The sequence below is a fragment of the Phyllostomus discolor genome, chromosome 2, assembly GCF_004126475.2.
Source record: "Phyllostomus discolor isolate MPI-MPIP mPhyDis1 chromosome 2, mPhyDis1.pri.v3, whole genome shotgun sequence".
In the NCBI taxonomy this organism is placed as follows: Eukaryota; Metazoa; Chordata; class Mammalia; order Chiroptera; family Phyllostomidae; genus Phyllostomus; species Phyllostomus discolor.
In genome coordinates, this window is record NC_040904.2 from 157,290,022 (window position 1) to 157,310,720 (window position 20,699).

Sequence of the window (20,699 nt, forward strand, 5' to 3'; positions counted from 1 at the left end):
AAGTTGTGGATACTCTGAATGGGGTTACGATGGAAAAGAAAACCTTACTACCCGATTCTATTTTTTTCCCCTGAGAGAGCTTGTGCTTTCTGAAATTTATAAAGAAGTATCTGTTTTTTGGCACAACTGCTAAACTTTCTCTAGAGAAGTTTGTTGTATCTATGCTTTATGTATTCTTGCATCTTCCTAATATTAATATCCTACTACTAATATATTTCAAGTCAAGTTTTATAAATAATTTTATTAACTCGGAAATATAATTTTGTAATTTTATGGATTATATAGCAACATAAACTTGTCATTTTATATGATATGCCATTAAAAATACCTCAACTTTTAGAGTTTTAGTTAGTTTTACTACCTGCTATGGTAAACCTCTCAAACTGCTAAATTTCCATAATGATTACAGTTCAATGAATACTTTAGTGTTGCATATTATTTGAATCCCATATCAGTTGAATGAGGAAGTAATAGTCAATAAATGCTTGCCCTGAATTTATTTAATACTTGCTCTTGATTTCTTTTTTTAAAAGATTTTATTTATTTCTTTTTAGAGAGAGGGGAAGGGAAGGAGAAAGACAGGGAGAGAAACATCAATGTGTGGTTGCCTCATGCGCCCCCTCCTGGGGACCTGGCCTGAAACCCAGGCACATTACCTAAATGGGAATTGAACAAGCAACTCTTTGTTTCACAAACCCACAGTCAGTCCATTGAACTACACCAGCCAGGAGTGGCTTCTTCATTTACTTGCTTACTCACAACTTTCTGAATCTAAAGCAAGGCCCTGAAACTGTTGCCAGACAATCAGAGGGCACTGTAAACTATCAGAAGTCTATGTGCCTGTTCCTTATCACTGTTGATAGATTTAGACCCTCTCCACTTCATCAGATTTTAGAATGTCAAACTTGTACGTTTCCTAGTGGGATTACTTAGAACAATTATGCAGTTTTACAGATGGAAATACAGAGGCAGGAGAAGTAAATTGCTCAGGGTTACATAAACATGATGGATATAGACCTCTGTGATAAGCAGAATTTTAAAGTGACTTCTAAGATCCCATTTCCTGGTGTCCATGCCTTGCATGATCTCCGTCATTCCAGTGCCAGCAAGTAAAATAATGGGCTATTAATCTCATAATTAGGTTACAATATATGGCAAAAGTAGTAGGATTTTCAGAGATAGAATTCAGACCCCTAGTAAATTGTCCCTAAGTGAATCAAATGGAAGATTAGCCTTGATGAGCCTGACTAAATCAGATGAACTCTTAAAGAAAAAAAAAACAGCTGAAGGTCAGAGGTAAAATAAATCAGAGAGATTAGAAGCAATGGAAATACTCCCACCAGCCCTGAAGAACAACAGCCATGTTGTAAGTTGCTTGTGGAGGTGTCTACATGGCCAGAACCTGAAGGTGGCCTCTCCGGGAGCTGAGAGTAGCGCCCAGCCCATAGATAGCAATGAAATGGGGAATCCACTCCTAAGAGAAATTGAATTCTGCCAACAACCAGTGAGTTTGGAAGGTAACCCTAAGCCTCGGATGAGATTGCAGCAATGACTGACATTTTGCCTGGTGAGACCCTGCCTGGGTAGAGGACCCTGCTGACCTCTCCCTAGACTCCTAATTGTAACAGCAGTGAGATAACATATGTGTATTATTTTAAGCAACTAATTTTTTGTTACTTATTACACAGTAATGGAAAGCTAATGAAAAGTATAACTCAGTTTTTTTAATTACAAAAGCATAGACTTTTTCTATATATTACCCAACATCTGTTATTGTCACATATGTAATAAAATTAAGAGCCACATAAATCAACTCTAGATATTTCTACTTTTGGTACAACTAACCACTACCCTCCTATTTTTGGATACTTAATTCACATGTCCAGATTGTGAAAGAACATAATCTGTCAAAATCTGTGCAACAATATATTCAATGCATTCTTATTCATTAATTAAACACAAAATGATAATAGCTATATTTTCCTTGTTATTTTTCTAGTGCCAGAGGACATAAATACTAAATGCAATGAAAAAAAGAGAACATTTGATTTCCATTCAAGAGATAAATTTGATTTCCTAAGGGTAAATATAAAGAGAAAGGAAGGTATGGCAGAGCTAATAGATTGATAAATTGAACTCGGAAAAGGAAACATTTCTTATTCCTCTCAATTGGAAAGCCTGATTCTTATTCCATGCCATCCAGATCTGTACTGTTTTCCAAATTTGCCAGCTATATATTTAGGAAACTCAGTTAAGGTCCTTTGGACTCTGCTGGCTTCCCTCTGTATATTGGGAAAATATTTCTTAATATTTTTATACCATACAGATAAGCTTCAACACAGATATAAAACTGAAACAATTTTCTACAACTAAAAACAATGGGTCTTTGAAAACATGAGTAGTCCTAGCCTATTATCCTTTTACCCTCATAATAATAATGCCAGTTAAAAGATTTCAGCACCGTGAATTCTCAGGTACTTATATGTTGTATGGATACAATGTATATCTAATTTATTCCTCACAAAAACTCTATGGAGTTTCATAAATTTAGGTTCTACTCAAAGTTAACCCTAAGACAAAGACTTGGTTTCAGATTGTTGATTTGGGCAGTGATCCCATGGAGCAGATGTCATGAACGAAGACACCAAATCCTGTAATGTCTGTGTGTCACTGAGCAGTTACTGTACTGCTGAGCTGGAAGCTCAGTCTCATGAAAGACCCTCTGAGATACTGGCGATACTCACACAGAAAATACTCAGAACCATCAACTGAGGGTTGCCAGAATTAGCAAGTATTGAGGATGCCCAACTAAATTTGAATTGTAGACAAAAAATATTTAATGGAACACATTTATACCAAATATTATTTGTTGTTTATCGGAATTCAAATTTGGGAGTTCTGTAGTTCATGAGCAATTCTAAATCAGATGCAATAGAGATCAGGACATTCATTCACTAATTCCCATTACTTATTAGTTGACAGTGATGCCCTAACATGCTTCAACACTCTCATACTTGTGAGATTTGCTGCTAGAAGCTGAGCAAGCACCCATGATACTGGAGACAATCCTTAGGCAGAAAAAACTTTATTTATTTATTTATTTATTTATTTATTTTTAGAGATGGAGAAGAGAGGGAGAGAGAGAGGGAAAGGAACATCAATGTGCAGTTGCCTGTCACGCAGCCCCCACTGGGGACCTGTCCTGCAACCCAGGCATATGCACTGACTGGGAATCAAACCAGTGACCCTTTGTTTGGCAGGCCAGCACCCAGTCCACTAAGCCACACCAGCCAGGGCAGAAAATAATTTTTTTTTAAAAAAAGAATATAGTCAGAAATGGACATTGAGGTAAAAAGCCCTGAATGTTGCTAGAAATGTTTATATTTGCTGGTAAACTCAGGTCGACCAAAAAATGCTGAAGTAGGATATCAATTGTGCCTGCTGCAGAAGATACTATTATTTTTCTCTTTTACTTTATTTTTTAAAGATTTTATTTATTTATTTTTAGAGAGAGGGAAAGGGAAGGAGAAAGAGGAGAGAAACATTAATGTGTGGTTGCCTCTCACACGCCCCTACTGGGGTCCTGGCCTGCTACCCAGGCATGTGCTCTGACTGGGAATCAAACTGGCGACCTTTTGGTTTGCAAACTGGCACTCAATCCACTGAGACACACCAGCTAGGGCTATTTTTCTTATTTTGGATAAAGAACATACATATCTAAAGAAAGAGATAAAATTTTGTAAGTCACACAGAGAGTAAATAGAAGAGCCAGGCACCAAACAAGCTCTGTCTTACTATGCAGCTCCTGTACAAGGGCCACTACAGCTCTTTGAGGCATGGTCTTTACACTCTATTATTTTGCCTATGTTATTTACACTTATTTATTTACACTAAAAAAATTTTCTAACCATAATATCAAGGTGTATCACTAAGTGCATTTTTAAAACAATAGCTAAAGCCAATGAATAGGAAGCCTAAAAGTATTTAATAATGCACCATATATAAATAATTTCATAATATCAGATATCGAGGACCACTTGACATGAACCAAATGTGTTCACGGGTGTTTCTGATAGGACCAAATTTCAAGGACATTTTGGCATAGACCAAATGCCCCCATAGATATTTTGGACAGGACCAAATATCAGGGAACTTTTGGCATGGACAAAATGTCTCAGTGGATATTTTGGATGGGATCAAATGCCATGCAAGGAGCTGGAGTATGCACATGAGGATACTGGCAAGTGAGAAGATCTGTAGTTGACAACTTTTTCCGATTGATTGATGGAATTCTTAGTGAGGTATAAAGTAACCTCTTCAGTTGGGAGCTATGGAAGTTTGAATGGAGAGAAGCTATGAGGTATTCTCCCAAGAATAAGAAGTGTAAGTGTACTAATAAAATAGGATTACTTGGAAGTCTTATGGGTAATGAATTCAAAGTAAGTCTAACCAGCATGGGTACATATTTTTCAGCAATATTCAGCTGCATAGGTGTGGGCATGAAAGAAGCAGAGGTGGGTTTATCAGGGATCTGGAGTTTCTTAAATAAGATGAAATAGTAGTCAAGGAAGTAATAATTAATTATAAAATATAAGATGGATAGAAAAAAGGGGAGGATAGCAAGAGGATGAAGTACCATAAAAGTTGACAAGGTAAATTGATGTTCTATCATAATTGAAAGAGAAATGAAGACAGGCACCAGATAGAATAAGCTTGATTGATCAGTTTAATCAAATCAAAATAATAACAGGATTGCAGCTTTGCGTAACAAGCCGTGCTCATTAGATGAGCAGAAGAGGTAGAAGTCAAACAAGTTCTTTTGAAAAAAGTTTATGAATTTAGAAACCAGAATGATGAACAAATCTTAAATGTATGTCTTGAAATGTTAAGAATTATGCCACTGTGGTGTTGGAGAGAACAGCCATGAGCCAGAAGTAATGTGGAAGTATTCTCTTCAAAGCTTGGGGAGATTTAGAGATGAACGGGGAGAATGGTACATTATTTTCAGTGAAAAGCAAGGAGACCACTTACGTCCACTTCAGGGCCCTTAGTACCAAGAATGTAGTTTAAAAAAATCACTCCTTGAGAATACTTCAGAGGAAGGAATGTCTTCAAGAACAAAATGTAGAGCAAGAGGACGGAAAGTTTCAGGATGAGGCTGGGGCTGTAGAAGATTCTGCAGATGGTAAGCCTTGAATTAGGGTTTCAGGTTAGACAGGAAAGGGAGAAGGGGATAGGGTAGGGGGCAGAGTATTAGAGTTTAAAACATATAGACAATGAGGAGATACATAGAGTATATTTTTTCCTTTTAAATGTCTTATGTGAACCAAGATAAAGAGAATAATCAGATTAATCCTAAGGATTCAATGAAGAAATCGGTGACAAGACTGAGTGTTGGGAGTTTTCTCTCTCATCCATGATGATAAGGAGAGAAAACTTGGGGGAAGTGAAGTTCTGAGATCCAGTGACTACATCTTTTCTCTACACCAGTGGATAGCTGTGGAAGGCCTGGAGACAATCTAAGACCTGGTATGCTACCAATGCAACTCCAACAAATTCAATACAAAATAAAAATAAAAGACCCAGTGCACTCATTGGCTTTGTTCTGGGAAGAGTAATCATGAGCTCAAGTGCCTCAGGACTGATCCCTTCTGGTGGAACATCTGAAAGACTTCCTAGAAAGCCCGAGTGAATCCCATGCCCAATATTTTGCATTCCAGATCTGCCACTTACTAGGTGTGTAAGTTAGCAAGTTACTTATTGATTTGAAATATATTTCTTTATCTACCAAAAAAATTGGATCAATGATATTTACCTTCATAGAAATTATATGAAAAATTACTTGCTGTGGTATTTGGCATATAAGATGTGTAAACTAAACTTACATTTCCCTTTTACTCAGTCCAACTGTAGCTTGTGAGATTGCATATAGAAAGGCCCCATTCTTTTTCAGAAGTAAGTCTGGACATTTTCAAGGGCAAATTTCAATGTCAAAGGCATTAAAGTTATGCCCAAATATACCCAATGCCCACTTATACTAGCTGTTATATCATTTAATGTTGAGCATTACTTCCCAGCTTTCAGTCCTTTAGAAAAACAGATCTTTAAGATTAAATACAAATAACAATATGAAAAATTGTTAAATAAGTTGGAAAACGTGGCTCTATATATGATATTTTGAACCTTAGCATAATCGATATTTATTGTTTCTTATTTCACATTAATTATTTCTGTAAAGATTTACTGAATACATACTATGTATTATACCATAATAGACTACTAAAGCACGAAAATGTAAATACTATAAACTTTATGCCCTTGAGGAGTTAACAATTTAATTGTTTTCCAGATGAAATTGAACAACAGCTTTAGCCATTTCATGAGGCTATTTCTACAACATGATTGCAAAGCCATGCTGTCAGAATATAAAAGTGCACTTATCTCCTGGTTTCCTAAGCTGTAGGGACATGCATTTAAATTGTTCACATATGAAGGTAAATAAATAGGATGGGTTAGTCTATCACCTCCCTACTCTAAAAATTATAATTCTCTTAATGTAGTCCAGGGCAACATTAGAAGGTTTGGAAGGAATATATCACCACGTCTAATCACTAAATTTACTGTTTCCTAAAATCCCAAAGGTGACTTTTTTCTTTTGTGTTTACACATACTGCTGCTAAGCAACTTCTCCCCATTTCCTTCTTGTTCTATTGGATTTCAGTATAGTGAGTGAGCAGTATCACAATTTAATGCTTAGAGTGAAAACCAAATAGATCACTAAATATAAATATAAGATAAGATGAGTCATACAAATGAATTATTATTTGCAGAAAATAAAGACAGGGTTATTGCTAACTCAAAGGAAGGCAGTTCTTGATATATGTGTATATCCTAAAAATATATGGACAATGGATCCTGAAGAAACTTACATTCCAGTGTCCTTTTCCTGGGATTTGATGAATTTCTGTGCTTTTACTACTTACTTCATGTTATATTGTAAATGAGAAAGAAGACTTTCTGAGACATATCTGGATAATTATTTTTGCCTTGCAAAATGTAGGTTATCCCTGAATATTCTTATATATGAGCTAAAATGACAAACAAAACAAGCATAGAGTTGCTGCTAGGTTTTTAGTTAGTAAACCCTAGTGCATTTCTCCTGATATGTCTTTGATTATTAACCCTGACACATTTAATTATGTCCATTTCTCAGGGTAAAAAAACCCATCGTTACTGGATACAGGATTAAAAAACAAGATTTTAAAGGATTTTCTAGAACAAAAGCACACTCAAATATTTAAAAATTAGTTTTAAAATAAAATTATATCTAGAGAATGTAAGACAAAGAGATTTCACTTGAAACAAAAACTAGAAAATGACTTTATATTAATATTTGGTTGGGTATGGTATGGAAATTGCCCACTTTTAACATATATGTTAAAGTGAGCAAATAGCATAATTTGTATTGTTAATTTACTACACCCTTTTTCTGTGTGTGTGTATTTCAGTGCATTCAGAAAATTGAACTTTCTGAATGCATTTACTGCCTGTTCTAGTCCAGGCTGCGTATCTGTCCTTTAATATATCCAGAGAAAATGTATTGCGTTTACACTCTCAGAAGCCATGACTGTATGTGATAAAAGTATCTCCAAAAAAGACCAAATTTTCATATATGTGAACAATCATTTTAACTTGTTGATTGCATATATTACTTTGTAGGTAAACTACCCAAACATTTCAGATTGACAAATGGACATTCTATCAGCTTCCTGTTCCTCCTTGGCCATTAGTTTTCCCCAAATCTATATCACCAGTTCCTCCTATTTGGATCTACTGATCCTTCCCAACCAAAGGTTCTGTCTCATCCTCTGTTTGACCTCATTCTGTTTGAGGCATAATATTCTTATTTTAGCCAATTAACTTCAGTTTCCCTCACCACAAGTCTTTTTATAGTTGGCCAATAAATATAGGTGAAGCTATACTTATTTTCATACTCTAAGTAAGTTTTCATACTTTAAATATTGATACTTTGAGTTCCCAGTTTCTTGGTTTCAAAATCTCAGTTTTCCCAATTACCCCTGCTGTTATTAAGTCTCACCTAGTTGTTTCTGTTGAAAGTTGTCTTCTGCATTCACCTCCACTTCCATTCCAAGTGCTTCTACCTGTTCTGCCCCATTCTGATCTCCACTCCACCAACAGAGGTACTAAAACCATGTACTCTAATTTGAGATACCAGATTGTGTTGCTACTCATCTGGTCTCAGAGTGCTTCTGGATCTTTTAGTAACCCAAGCTGAAACAGAAATTTTTCTACAATTCTCTGCAGCATACCGAGGTCAGAATATACATTTCAAAATAAATTTAGATCTTTTACTCTATTAATTGATTCTTAGTTCCTTTAGTTTTGTTTTGTTCTTTTTGTTCATTTGAAATTTGAACACTTGATATACTATAACTATTACTATTCTTATTTTTATATTTATATCCTCACATTAATAACATCGTGGGAGGGAATTTGGATCAGGTGTTCTAATTTGTTTTAAACCAGAAGCTTCTATTTCTATTCAACAGATCTTTGATGTACAGAGGTCCTTATATACTTCTATCTGTCTCTGGATTCTCATCCCCTGTGAGAAATGGCTTAAACAAAAATTTCTGTCTTCACAAGAGTAAACAGTGCTTTGCAGGCTCAGTAAAGTCCAAATCAATTCTTATAAAACAAATATTTCTCTAAAGAAAACATGGTATGAAGAGGTACTTTTCTGTCTTCCACGTCATGGGGAAGATACAGAAATTCTTGATATGGCCTTATCGGCTCCATTCATACTGTGGGCTTAATGAATGTGATGGTGCTTGTTTTAATTGGGCTGGTAATTGAGATGGGATCAAGAATCTCAGGGCTCCTGGCATGTGATGACAAGATGAGAACAGAAGGGAACTCACACTCCCTATAATGTTTTGAATGGTCTCACACAATGACGAAAATGCCAGTAGCATCTCTATTGAAGCAACAATTCACAGTTTTGTCATAACCCAGTTGGTTTCCTTTTCTGTTTGCTTATTTGTTTATTTTTGTAATGGGCTCTGTTTATTTCACATTCTTCCAGACATATGCAGTTTTGACAGATATCAGAATAAAGTTTCAGTCAAGGCCTTATTGAAGTGTGTTATTAAACACAATCCTGTCAGACCTCAAAAGAAGTGTGGATGAGCCAGGTATTCAGTCCATATGTTTAGGGATGCAAGGAACATTCTATTAAAAAATCTCTTACATCAGAATAATTCTGACTTTCAACTCAAATCTGGAGAGCTAATAGAAAACTAAACCTTAGTCCCTTTTTGAGTCTATTTCCCCAGAACAGTACAAATCTCCCTGGACCCTAAGGTATTGCCTAGGGTTTGGCAGAGCCGTGCTAGTTACAAAATTTGAGGCCAAACTTGTTAGTTTAGGTCTACCATGACTCCAGGCAGCATGCTTAGTTAATCATAGTCCTGCAGCTCTGATTGGATGCAGTATGCTTGAGGAGAGAAAATCTGTGAGACCGAGAACTGCACATATAGCCCACTCATATACATTAACATAGTGGGTTTTCGTTTGTGTGTCTGTGTGTGTTTTCGTTCTTCCTGTACTCTCTAAATCATAACCAATTACTGTATTTTCAAACAATGACTGTTTATAGGACGTGTTTATAATAGTATACAACACTTAAAATAAGTCAGTATTTTTAGGTGTAGCGATTTAAGTGTTAAATTTTTCAATCTACTGAGGTTTTTTTGTTTGTTTTGTTTTGTTTTTACCTATTCCATGACTTGTTTCAGGACATATGGCTTTTCTAAATAGTACTTTGTTGTTGAAAATAGAGTACTATATAGCAGAGACAGTACCCTTTGGTATGATAAACATTGACTATAAGGAACATCTATTTTTATCTAAAATCTAATTTAGTGGGAGGACTAGGCTGGCATTTGGTTATTAAAGTACTGTATCAGGTGCTTAGCTGAATAGTCTTCTGTTTTAACAAGAGGATAAACTGGGGTTACTGTATTTATTAAAAGGTTTAGCATTAGTCTTTATTGTCTCTGTAAGAGAATTCCAAGAGTAATTTTGACTTTCAGTGATTTTCAGCTATGTTGAGCTTATATGTTGATTTTCAACTTGTATTGCTTTACAACGTGTAGTATAAATACATTCTAAGTTTCTATCTTAAATCACTACTCTTTTAATAACAAAATTATAATGAATAATCATAAGCAACATTTATTTGACACATAAATACTATGTTCCAGGCACTAATATAAATATTTTACCATAATTCAATTCTCATTTAATTCTTGCAACTACCCATGAAGTAGGTGTTATTATCTCTCCCATTTTCTAAATAAGAAAAATAAACCACAGAAAAAAGAAACTAAGCCATATAATACTAAATGAGAATTACAGGTAGCCAGATCCACACCTAGGTATTCGAAAAACAATTTCAGCCCTTTACACTTCTGTTCCCTAAACTTATAACTTGGGTTTTACACAGGTTACTTTTGTGTCCTATGCTTTCCCCTTACTCTTTCTGGCCTGCTGTGGGAGTTCACTGTGGCTTGTATGTTCTCATTCTCCAGGGCACTCATGATCTTTCCAAACCCTCCCCCCACACTCCCATTCCTGCCTTTCCCTCTCAGTCTCTGGGGTTCCATGCTCCTGGCTTTGCACTCTGACCAGCTTGGGTACCTTGGCAGATATCCATGGATCACAACAATATTGATTTCTTCCTGTGGCATCTTTAAAATACAGTAAACATTTATGGCTTCTCATTTTTCATAATTCCTTACTCGACCTTGTTAAATATCCTGCATCTACTCATATGCATCCATTAAACTTGCCTATTTAATACACGAATATCTGAATCAAAAGAAAGATTACTATGATTCATTATAATAGTCCCTACATTGTTGAATAACCCACTTCATTAGAAATACTCTTCTCTGACTATAATTTTTCAGATGAAAGCCAAGTTTACCTGAAAGCCAGTACTAAGAAAAAAGATTTTTCATTTTTATTAAGGCCCTGTTTATCTGCCTGTCACTTATTTCTAATTGTCTATTGACTTTTTTTTTCATTATAGTTCTTATAGGTAGGAGGCAATGATAATTTAAGCTGAAATTATTATATTAAATATTTTATATTATTGTTCTCAGTAGAGACTAGAAACTCTGAATACTGTTACATAATAATGCTTTAATTAAGGCAAAGATTCTTAGGCTAACAAATGGTGTTTAACCTTTGCAAGAGAATCAAACAGAAATTAAATCAAATTCAGGTTCATGATTTTATAAATTATTCAGCCTTGCCTCAGACATTGCTCTATTCTGTTACTAAAATATGGTCTTAATCTCTTTTTTAGTGAGAATAATAAAGAAATAATTACAGAATATTACCATATATAAGGGGTTCACAGTAATGAATAAATTAAAACAACCTAGAGATTTTAAGCACAATAATGAATGGATGAATACGAATCCTCTGTCTGGGGTATTCAATTTCCTAAGGAATTTTGAATTTGAGTATAGCACTGTTACATGTCTGAGCAACTTTATGGCCATCCATCACCTAAAAATAGAAGGTGAAAGCATAAATGGGCAAATCCAGATGGATGGAAATTAGGCAAGTCCATTAAAAATAATTTTTAAAAAATTTCTCACACACCAACTATGCACATAATATACTCTAGTATAAGCATAGTTTAAGTCTTCATTAAACAGAAGCATTTTCTATTTTCATAAAAACTAGCTAGGTGTGCTACGGCATCAAACCTTACTAGGTAGAGTTGTTAGCGTAAATGTCCAGAGCAATAGGTCACAGCCTATCACTCTGAATGTTTGAATAACACTTTCAAGGGCATTGGCACGCTTAAGTATTCATACTTCTGAAAGCAAATTTATTTCATAGGAAATTATAATTATTTGAATTATACTTTCTTGTTTACATTTTCTAATTTCTCTAATGATTTTTTCCTCAGACTTTGCTTAATTTGAATTAGGGTCAAGTATCATAATCTCTATGCCTTTAGGCACCTTTCACTTTACATCTTTTCTTCCATAAACAGCATATTTGAAAATACTCTAAGGCTCTTCAGAAAGTCTGTCCATTTGTTTCAGTATAGTCTGTGCTTTTGAAACTGATTCACATTTTGTGGGTGGGGGTAGGGGGAATAAAATGTTAAATTTACTTAAATGAAGAAACTATTGATTTAACTTACATGGTAACTGAAGATGCATATATTGATGTTTCCAAAGTGGAATATTGTTATCTATAGGAAACATTACTTTGCTTAAACCTAATTGTAAAAACTACACAAAATTATACTTATATAAAGGACACTATTGTTTTATACATATATATATAAGCTGTATTTTAGGAACATTAATATTTGTTTTGTAGATGTCACAGTTGTTAGGGAATAAACTATTTCATTAGTAAGTTATTAAGGCCAATTAATTTGTTCTCTCCCAGTTATTTAAAATATAATCTCTTTTTGGCTTTTCTTCTATGTTGTACAAAAATTATAATACTCCCCTAGTTACTTATCTTAGTCATATTCTTTCAAGTTTCTCAGTTTGGAAAGGCCTTCAACATTTTAAGATTATACACATTTACTCATTTATTCTTCATTCTTATGTATTTATCACAGTTTATTCTTATATTAGGTTTCATTATTCACTTGTCAGTTCTAGTGTGTATGTGAATAGAAACATTTATTTATCCGTGGAGTGGTACAACCATACCTGCAGTCTAAATTTAGAATATTTTCATCACCCCGATAAGCAGCCCTATGTCCCTCAGCAGTCATTCTCCTTCCCTCTCCTCTCTGCCTCAGGAAACACTAATCTACTTGTGGTCTCTACAAATGTGCCTATTTGGGATAGTTCATATAAATGGAGAAATGCAACATGTAGTGTTTTGTGACTTCCTTGCTTGGCTTAATGTGCTGAATTATTCAATTATATCAACATGCCACATTTTGATTATCCATTTATCAGTTCATAGACATTTTGGTTGTTTTTAATTTTTGGCCATTATGAGTATACTTAGCCACATATTATTTTAGTTTTTGGCCATTATCAACCTTATACATGTTTTTGTGTGTTTGTGTGTGCATGTGTGTGTTTCTCTGGGATATATGAGTAGAAGCAGAAGTAGAATTGCTGGATCTTATGGAACCTCGGTGTTTCACAGTTGAAAACTCCCAGGCTGTTTCCTGAAGCAGTTTTACCACATACGCTCTCAGCAGCCATACGTGAGTGTTCAAATTTCTCCGCATCCACACAAACACTTGCCATTATCTGTGTTTACAATTGTACCATCCTGGTTGTATGAAATGACATCTCATCATGGCTTATCATTCTTTAATGTTTAATGATGTCCAGCATCATATATGTGTTCATTGGCAATTTGAATATCTACTTTAGAGAAATTTCTATTCAAAGTCTCTTGCTTGTTTTAAAACTGGGTTATTCATCTTTTTGTTATGGAGTTATAAGCTGTAAATTGACAATGTTAAAAGAAGCAGTGAGAGTTGGTTATTTTGTTTTGTTCCTGATCTTAATTAGAAATAACTTTCTTTTTGTGTTTATGCTATTTAGAGTTTGTTGAGCATCTTGGATGTGTAGATTAATGCTTTTCAGCAAATTTGGCAAAATTGAGCTAATAATTATTTGAACTTTTATTCTGTCCCTTTCACTTTCTTTCTGATATTCATATTAATGTACGCTGATATTGATTATGATAGCTCACATTTCTCTGAGTCTTTCTTCAGTTTTCTTAAAATTTTCTTTGTTTCTTTGGATTATATAATCCTAATTGATCTATTTTAAATTTCAGTGATCTTCTAACACCTCAAATGTATTATTTAGCCCCTCTAGTAACTTTTCGTTTTAATTATTGTACTTTAACTTCACACATTCCTTTTGCTTTTTAAGTTGTTTATATATTTTATTGATATTTCATATTTGATGGCATCATACCTTTCTTAAACTATTTTACTTTTTTTAGGATTTTATTTATTTATTTTTTAGACAGAGGGGAAGGGAGTGAGGAACAGAAGGAGAGAAACACCAATGTGTGGTTGCCTCTCTAGAGCCCCCAACTGGGGATTGGCCCACAACCCAGGCATGTGCCCTGATTCGTAATTGAACCAGTGATCCTTTGGTTCACAGGCCTGCACTCAATCCACTGAGCCACACCAGCTAGGACCCTTAAATTCTTTAGACATGGTCTTCTTTAGTGCTAAAAACATATATATAATGATTGCATTGAAATCTTTGTGAAGTACAACAAACATCTAGCTCCCTGATAAATCAGTTTTTATCACTTGCTCTTTTTCCTGTGTATGGGCCATTCTTTATTGTTTCTTTGCATGTTTTATATTTTTTTTGTGAAAATTGGCTATTTTGGAAATATTTGAAGTAAACAGTAGATGCTGGTTTCTTCCTCCTCTCTCCAAAGGTATTAATATTGCAGGTGTTATTTGCTTGGTTATTATTTGTTAAGTGACCTGGCTGAACTAAATCTGTAAAGTCGAGTTCCCAGCAGTGTGCAGCCTCCAATGTGTCTGCTTAGTTGTTTTGTCTTAATGTTATGTTTTTACCTAACTGTGAAATGGTTGCCTCATGGTTTTTTTTTAAAGCTACTTATTGGTCAGTTTGCACTTAAACACTCTTAGTAAGTGCGTGTTTAGCTTTCTACCATTAGGTGTGTGTGTGCGTGAGTATGTGTCTGTTTGTTTCACAGGCTGCTGTCGCAGTTCAAGGAAGGCGTTTCGCCACCTTCTTATTCAGCTAGCTCCTAGTAGTTTGGACTTTTCCTTTTTGATCACTATTTAGAAGCCTTATGCCTTCCCTTGGCATGCACACAGTCTTCCAGACTTCTAGGGATCTATGTAGTTTTATTTTTTAAGATGACTTTTTGGAGTTTCTTCTGGGTTAGAGTCAATTATTGCCTAGCTAGTGGTCAGAGGTTGTGCTCCAACTACTTGGCAGAAAAAGGCTTCTACCATTTGTCAATTGATTTGTGCACAACTTTGGGAATGTTTTCAAGTCCATACCACATCCTTTAATTCTAATTCATTCACTCATTAACAATAGAAAAGGCATGAATTGCTCATTTTATATATATATACACATATGCATGCATGCATATGTGTATATATATAGTACACTACATATATATACAAGCATATACACATATGTTATGTATCAATATCTATATCTATCTGCTTGTGTGTGTGTGTGTGTGTGTGTGTATACATATTACACTACAGGTTCCAAGAACTACTATAAATGCAGGAATGCAGCAAGGAACAAGAAAGATGACTATCCTGTCCTTATGGATCTAGCATTTTAGTGGAGAAGAAAACCAGTAATCAAAGAGATGCTATGAAGAAGAGATTTTTAAAAATAATTTGTAAAAGAGGGAATGTCTGTAGAAAAAACTCTTACCTTGTAATCAGATTTTCTAGAGAAAGGAAATAAGTTTCTTCATTTCTTCAGCCCCTAATAAAATAACAAAACACAGTTCTGTTTTACTAGATGTTTAAAAGAAAACTATAGAGAGGGTGATGAATGGTATGTAGACTTATTGTGCTAATCATTTCTCAGTGTATACAAATATCGAATCATTATGTTGTATGCTTGAAACTAATATAATGTTACTTCAATAATAATAAATAAATAAAATACAGTACCAGAGATAGGAACACCATCCTTTCCTTGTACTGAGGAATGTTTTTTTAGCCCCTGTTTCCTATTTCACACAACAATCAAGTAAATTTTTATTGTTGCTTACTCAGTTTTAACAAGGAAAACTGATATTATCTTCAACATTGAGAATTATTATTGGTTTATTTACATACTAGTTTGGGACTTTGTCCTCATCCTTTCCAAAAGTAAAAAACAAAAACAAACAAGCAAACAATAACACAGCATGCTAACATTCTTGAGAACAAATGGTAGGTAGAAGCATAGAAAAGGTAGCTAAGTAACTCTGGGTCATTTTTATAGAAATCTGTGAAGCCTCTGAACTATCAGGCAAGCACACGCCAGGCAAACACAAGAAGGGCCTAGGGTTAGACACCCGCAAACCCTGTTTAGTCTGGGTCAGAAACTGTCATCCAGGAAAATGCTCTCATCTGGGACCTTAATGTTTTTATTATTATTTTAATTTTTCAATTATAGTTTACTTCCAGTATTACATTATATTGGTTTCAGGTGTACAGCACAGTGATTAGACAATCACATACTTTACAAAGTGTGCCCCAGGCACCATACATAGTTACCACAATATTATTGACTATATACCCTGTCTGTGCTTTACAACCACGTGACTATTCTCCAACTACCGAATTGTACTTCCTGATCCCTTCACCTCTTTCACCGAGTCCCCCAGCCCCCTTCCCATCTGTCAATCACCATTTTAGTCACTGTGCCTATGAATTCGCTTCAATTTTATTTATTCATGTATTTTGTTCTTCAGATTTCACATACAGTAATATCATGTGGCATTTGTTTTTCTCTGACTAACTTTTTTCACTCATCATAATAGCCTGTAGGTGGAACCCTGATCTTGACTTTCCCATCCATCTCCTAAATTTGCACATTACATATAGAAACATTAAAATTGCTATGCCCTCAGTGTGTACTCTCCGTATAGGAGAATGTTAAAGCTTACATTTATAACTCTGATCAAAATTATTTTTGTGTGATTTATGGAATGATATCCTCTGAATTATTACATTGTAATGTAGTAAAGAGCAAGGCCAAGTCTATGTACTTCACCTGTGTGCACCCAGTACCTGAATAAGTGCTTAGCATTTATTTATTCATTCAGCATATATTTATTCTTTTTTCTGCTTTTTCAGGAATTGTCAGTGAGCAAGTTATTTTCTCAATAAATATTTGGAGAATTATATTTATTTAAATGAAAGCCATAAATCAAAACTATACTATATCAAGAATGACTGGAAACCTAAATAAATGTAAGGCATGATTCATGTCATTCTAGACTTTATACTTTAATTTGAAATGTAAATATTCACAGCAAACACTTGAGAATCAATTACCCTCAATACACCATCGAGTGAAAGATATAGTGCAAACTGCATTCCCTGTGCTGAGCCTGAGAAGAGTAATCATTTCTTCCAATGCAGCTCACTCCAACAAGCTTACCACATGACAAAAATAAACAAATAAGCAAATAAAGCAATCTGTAGAAGGAAATAATTTTCATTGAATTTTTGTTTTCAGATTGAGTCCACAGCTGGCAAGTTTTATATTTTGGTAATATTGCTAAATTTTGCATCTGCTTACATATGCTTCTCTGTACCTTTTTATACACAGAGCATTCATTACCCTTAGGCACACAAACAATGTCATAGCAATAACAGTAGTCCTACTTAATCGCATACTGCATTACACTGAAGGAGCTGTGGGCAAAGATTTGGTCCCTTGAGCATGGCAGGTGAAGCCCCTTTAATTCATCATCACAGGCTGAATATCCCAAATGGGTCAGCTTCATAAGAATTCATGCCAAAGGTAACTACAGAGACTTGTATCTTCAGCAGCATAATTTGCTTTTATGCAATAGTTACAATAGAGGGAACCAGAGATGAACATGTGGCTAGACAAATAATCAGAGTAAATCCACCATAAATATAGGAGTAATATCTTAAAATAAAAATTATTTCAAGCAAACAGTTTGCTGCAGGAAATAATGTCAAAGAATAACATTGCTCTGAACTTGTTTATGTGATCTAAACTATATCAAATACAACAGTGATTAAAAGGATATTTCCATTACTTATTAAGGATGATATATCATTTGCAACTCACTTAACTTACATGTTTCATGGAAAATTCATGAGCAACAGTTTTACCTTATAGCTAGAATTAATCACTTTGTGAATAAGCATGATGTGTATAACATGTGTTTGAGGCTTAGTATTTGACTAATTAAAATATAAAGCACTTTTTAGTTAACAGTCTATGTAGTACACTCAATGGCAGATAATTCTGAAATATTTCATTTTGTGCAACTGTATATTTATTTTGCTTCATCCCTTACATATTAATTTTCAGTGAGAAAGGTGGAGATTTGAATACTTAGGGCCTTGCCCTGCATCACATTTTTTATCTGCTCAGTGACTGACAAACTGAAATACCTTTGGATTTACAACTCACATAACATAAGGCTTCATGCATTCCATAATTTTTCTCATCTGATTTTTATCTCATATACACAAAGGCAACTTAAAAGATCAGAAATAAAACATGCATGCATATTGGTTTACTTCATAAACACATTTGAGATCACATATGTGTGTTCTACAGTGTGATATGCACACACACAAGGGGACAGAGCTACGCTCCTGTCAAGAGGCTCTGGGTCTGTAACAGGTGCACACTGGGACTCGGTGATAGGGCACGGCTCCCTGTGGGTGGTTCAAGTAGACTTCTGTTCACATGGCCTCAAACTTTTCCACTTAAAAAGATCAAGTAAAACTTTAGACTACTTCTCTTTTGGGGATACTATGATCAACTGTCCATAACCATCAATCTCTGAGAGTCAGACTACTTTTTGTCTAAGGTCAAAAGCACTGGACTGTTTATTACATACATCACATTCTTAAACAAAAACCCATCACATAACATTTTTGCGTAAATCTTACAATATGATATCAACTTAAAAATAATTATGAGGCATACTAGTAACAAAAAAATATTTTTCTTTATTAATAATTTTGTTACAAACATGCCCCCCATCATATAATACAGATAATAGTTTTAACTCTTAAGGCTCTTGTACAGGCCCTGGCCAGGTAGCTCAGCTGGTCAGAGCATTGTCAGGGTGCCCCTAGTTTGCAAGTTGGTGTAGGAAACTGTTCTGTGTGGTGTGGGCCCAGCTCCCACTGGGAGATGCACAGGACCCATGACCACAGATAGGTTCTTCCATGGGGAATCAGGCCTGCAGTGTGCCTAGGCTGCTTTGAGCCTTGCTCTTGCTAAAAATCTCCCTCACCTTGAATTGAGGATATTTTCTGCAAAGTAACTTCTTAAATCCATGCTAAACCTTCCAAGGATGGGTGTAACTGGTTCAACCACTCTTGCCTTTTCATTTGCAAATACCCCTCTTCTGTGATGTGATTAGCAGCATTGGCTCCTTTGTTTTCTATAAAAGGTAACCACCTAAAGTGAACCTGTGCATAGTAAATGAGGACCATCATGTAATGTGCTGAAAAAACAATAAAGGCTGGCCATGGCAAGGGCCAAGTCTTTTGCTCCCCTTGAGAGAAAAGCCATGCTGTCCCTTTTCCTCCATTGGACTCGGGAGTCCATGTGAATGTCTCATTTCATCCATAATGACTTGGACACTGTGGGAGGGTGTCTGCATCAATTGGATCTTCAGTCAGGGCACATACATGAAGCAACCAATGAATGCATAAATGAGTGGAACCACGAATCTCTCTCTCTCTCTCTCTCCCCTCATCAATAAAATAATTTTATAAAGATTCTTGTACTGCAAAAAAGCTTAACAAAGATATATGTGTGTGTGTGTGTATGTGTATATATAATAAAAAAGCTTAACAAAGATATATATACTCACACATATATGTGTATATGCACCAAAGTTGCAAAGTTGCATTGGATCTTCAGTCAGGGAACATACAAGAAGGAACCAATACATACATAAATAAGTGGAACCATGAGTCAATCAATCTCTCTCTCTCTCTCTCCCTCCCTCTCTCTCTCTCCCCCCATCAATAAAGTAATTTCATAAAGATTCTTATACTGTAAAAAAGCTTAACAAAGATACATATAGATATATATATACATATATAATAAAAACTCAAAAAGACATAACTGAGGACTGTAATGACTGAGTACTTCTGTGATACATTATAAATAACAAGAGAATGCCCGAGAGAATGTGAGGGGGTGGGGGCAGCCGAGTGGGGGAGGAGAGGTTAGGGGTGGAGCCAGGAGTAGGTCTCTTCAGACACACTTGTTAGTCATATCTGGCAAACAGAAAATGTATAGTGCACAAAGTAAATTTCTTCAAGGAGCTGTTAACAAAATAATAGAGATTTAAAAGAAAAGTTGTGACTGGGAAGTTGTCTGGTGAGAGTAAGGAGGGAAGGATGAGAGAATAAGTTTTGGGGATTTGTGGAAGGAAAGGAACAGCTTCACAACATGAAACATTTATCTTTGCCTCTGAGTTACCTTAATAGATAATGAGATATCTTTGTTTCCATTTTCTTTCCTAATTCTTTATAGCTGAATTACATCTACACAGCTGTGTACAACATTTACATACCACCCTAACAGCACATTTACCTCCTATTACTTAGTTCTAATGTCACCCTTACTTCTACTCCACATTTACCATCTATCTCTATGCCACAGCTCTTCCTGTGATTTTTGGTTATATAAAGCTGATTTCACTGTAGCTTGTTTTGTAATATTAGTTTACATTTCTTTCCTAATTATTGTAATTAGGAAAAATTACATTTCTTTCCTATTTTTCTGGTAAGCCTCTATCATTTAGATAATTTTCTTCTTTTTTCTTACAACATTTTGGTATTGGCAATTCTTTTATGTTATTCCTGTTTAAATGAGTTTGCTGGGTGGGAGGTGAGGGGCGTGTCCATGGCTGTG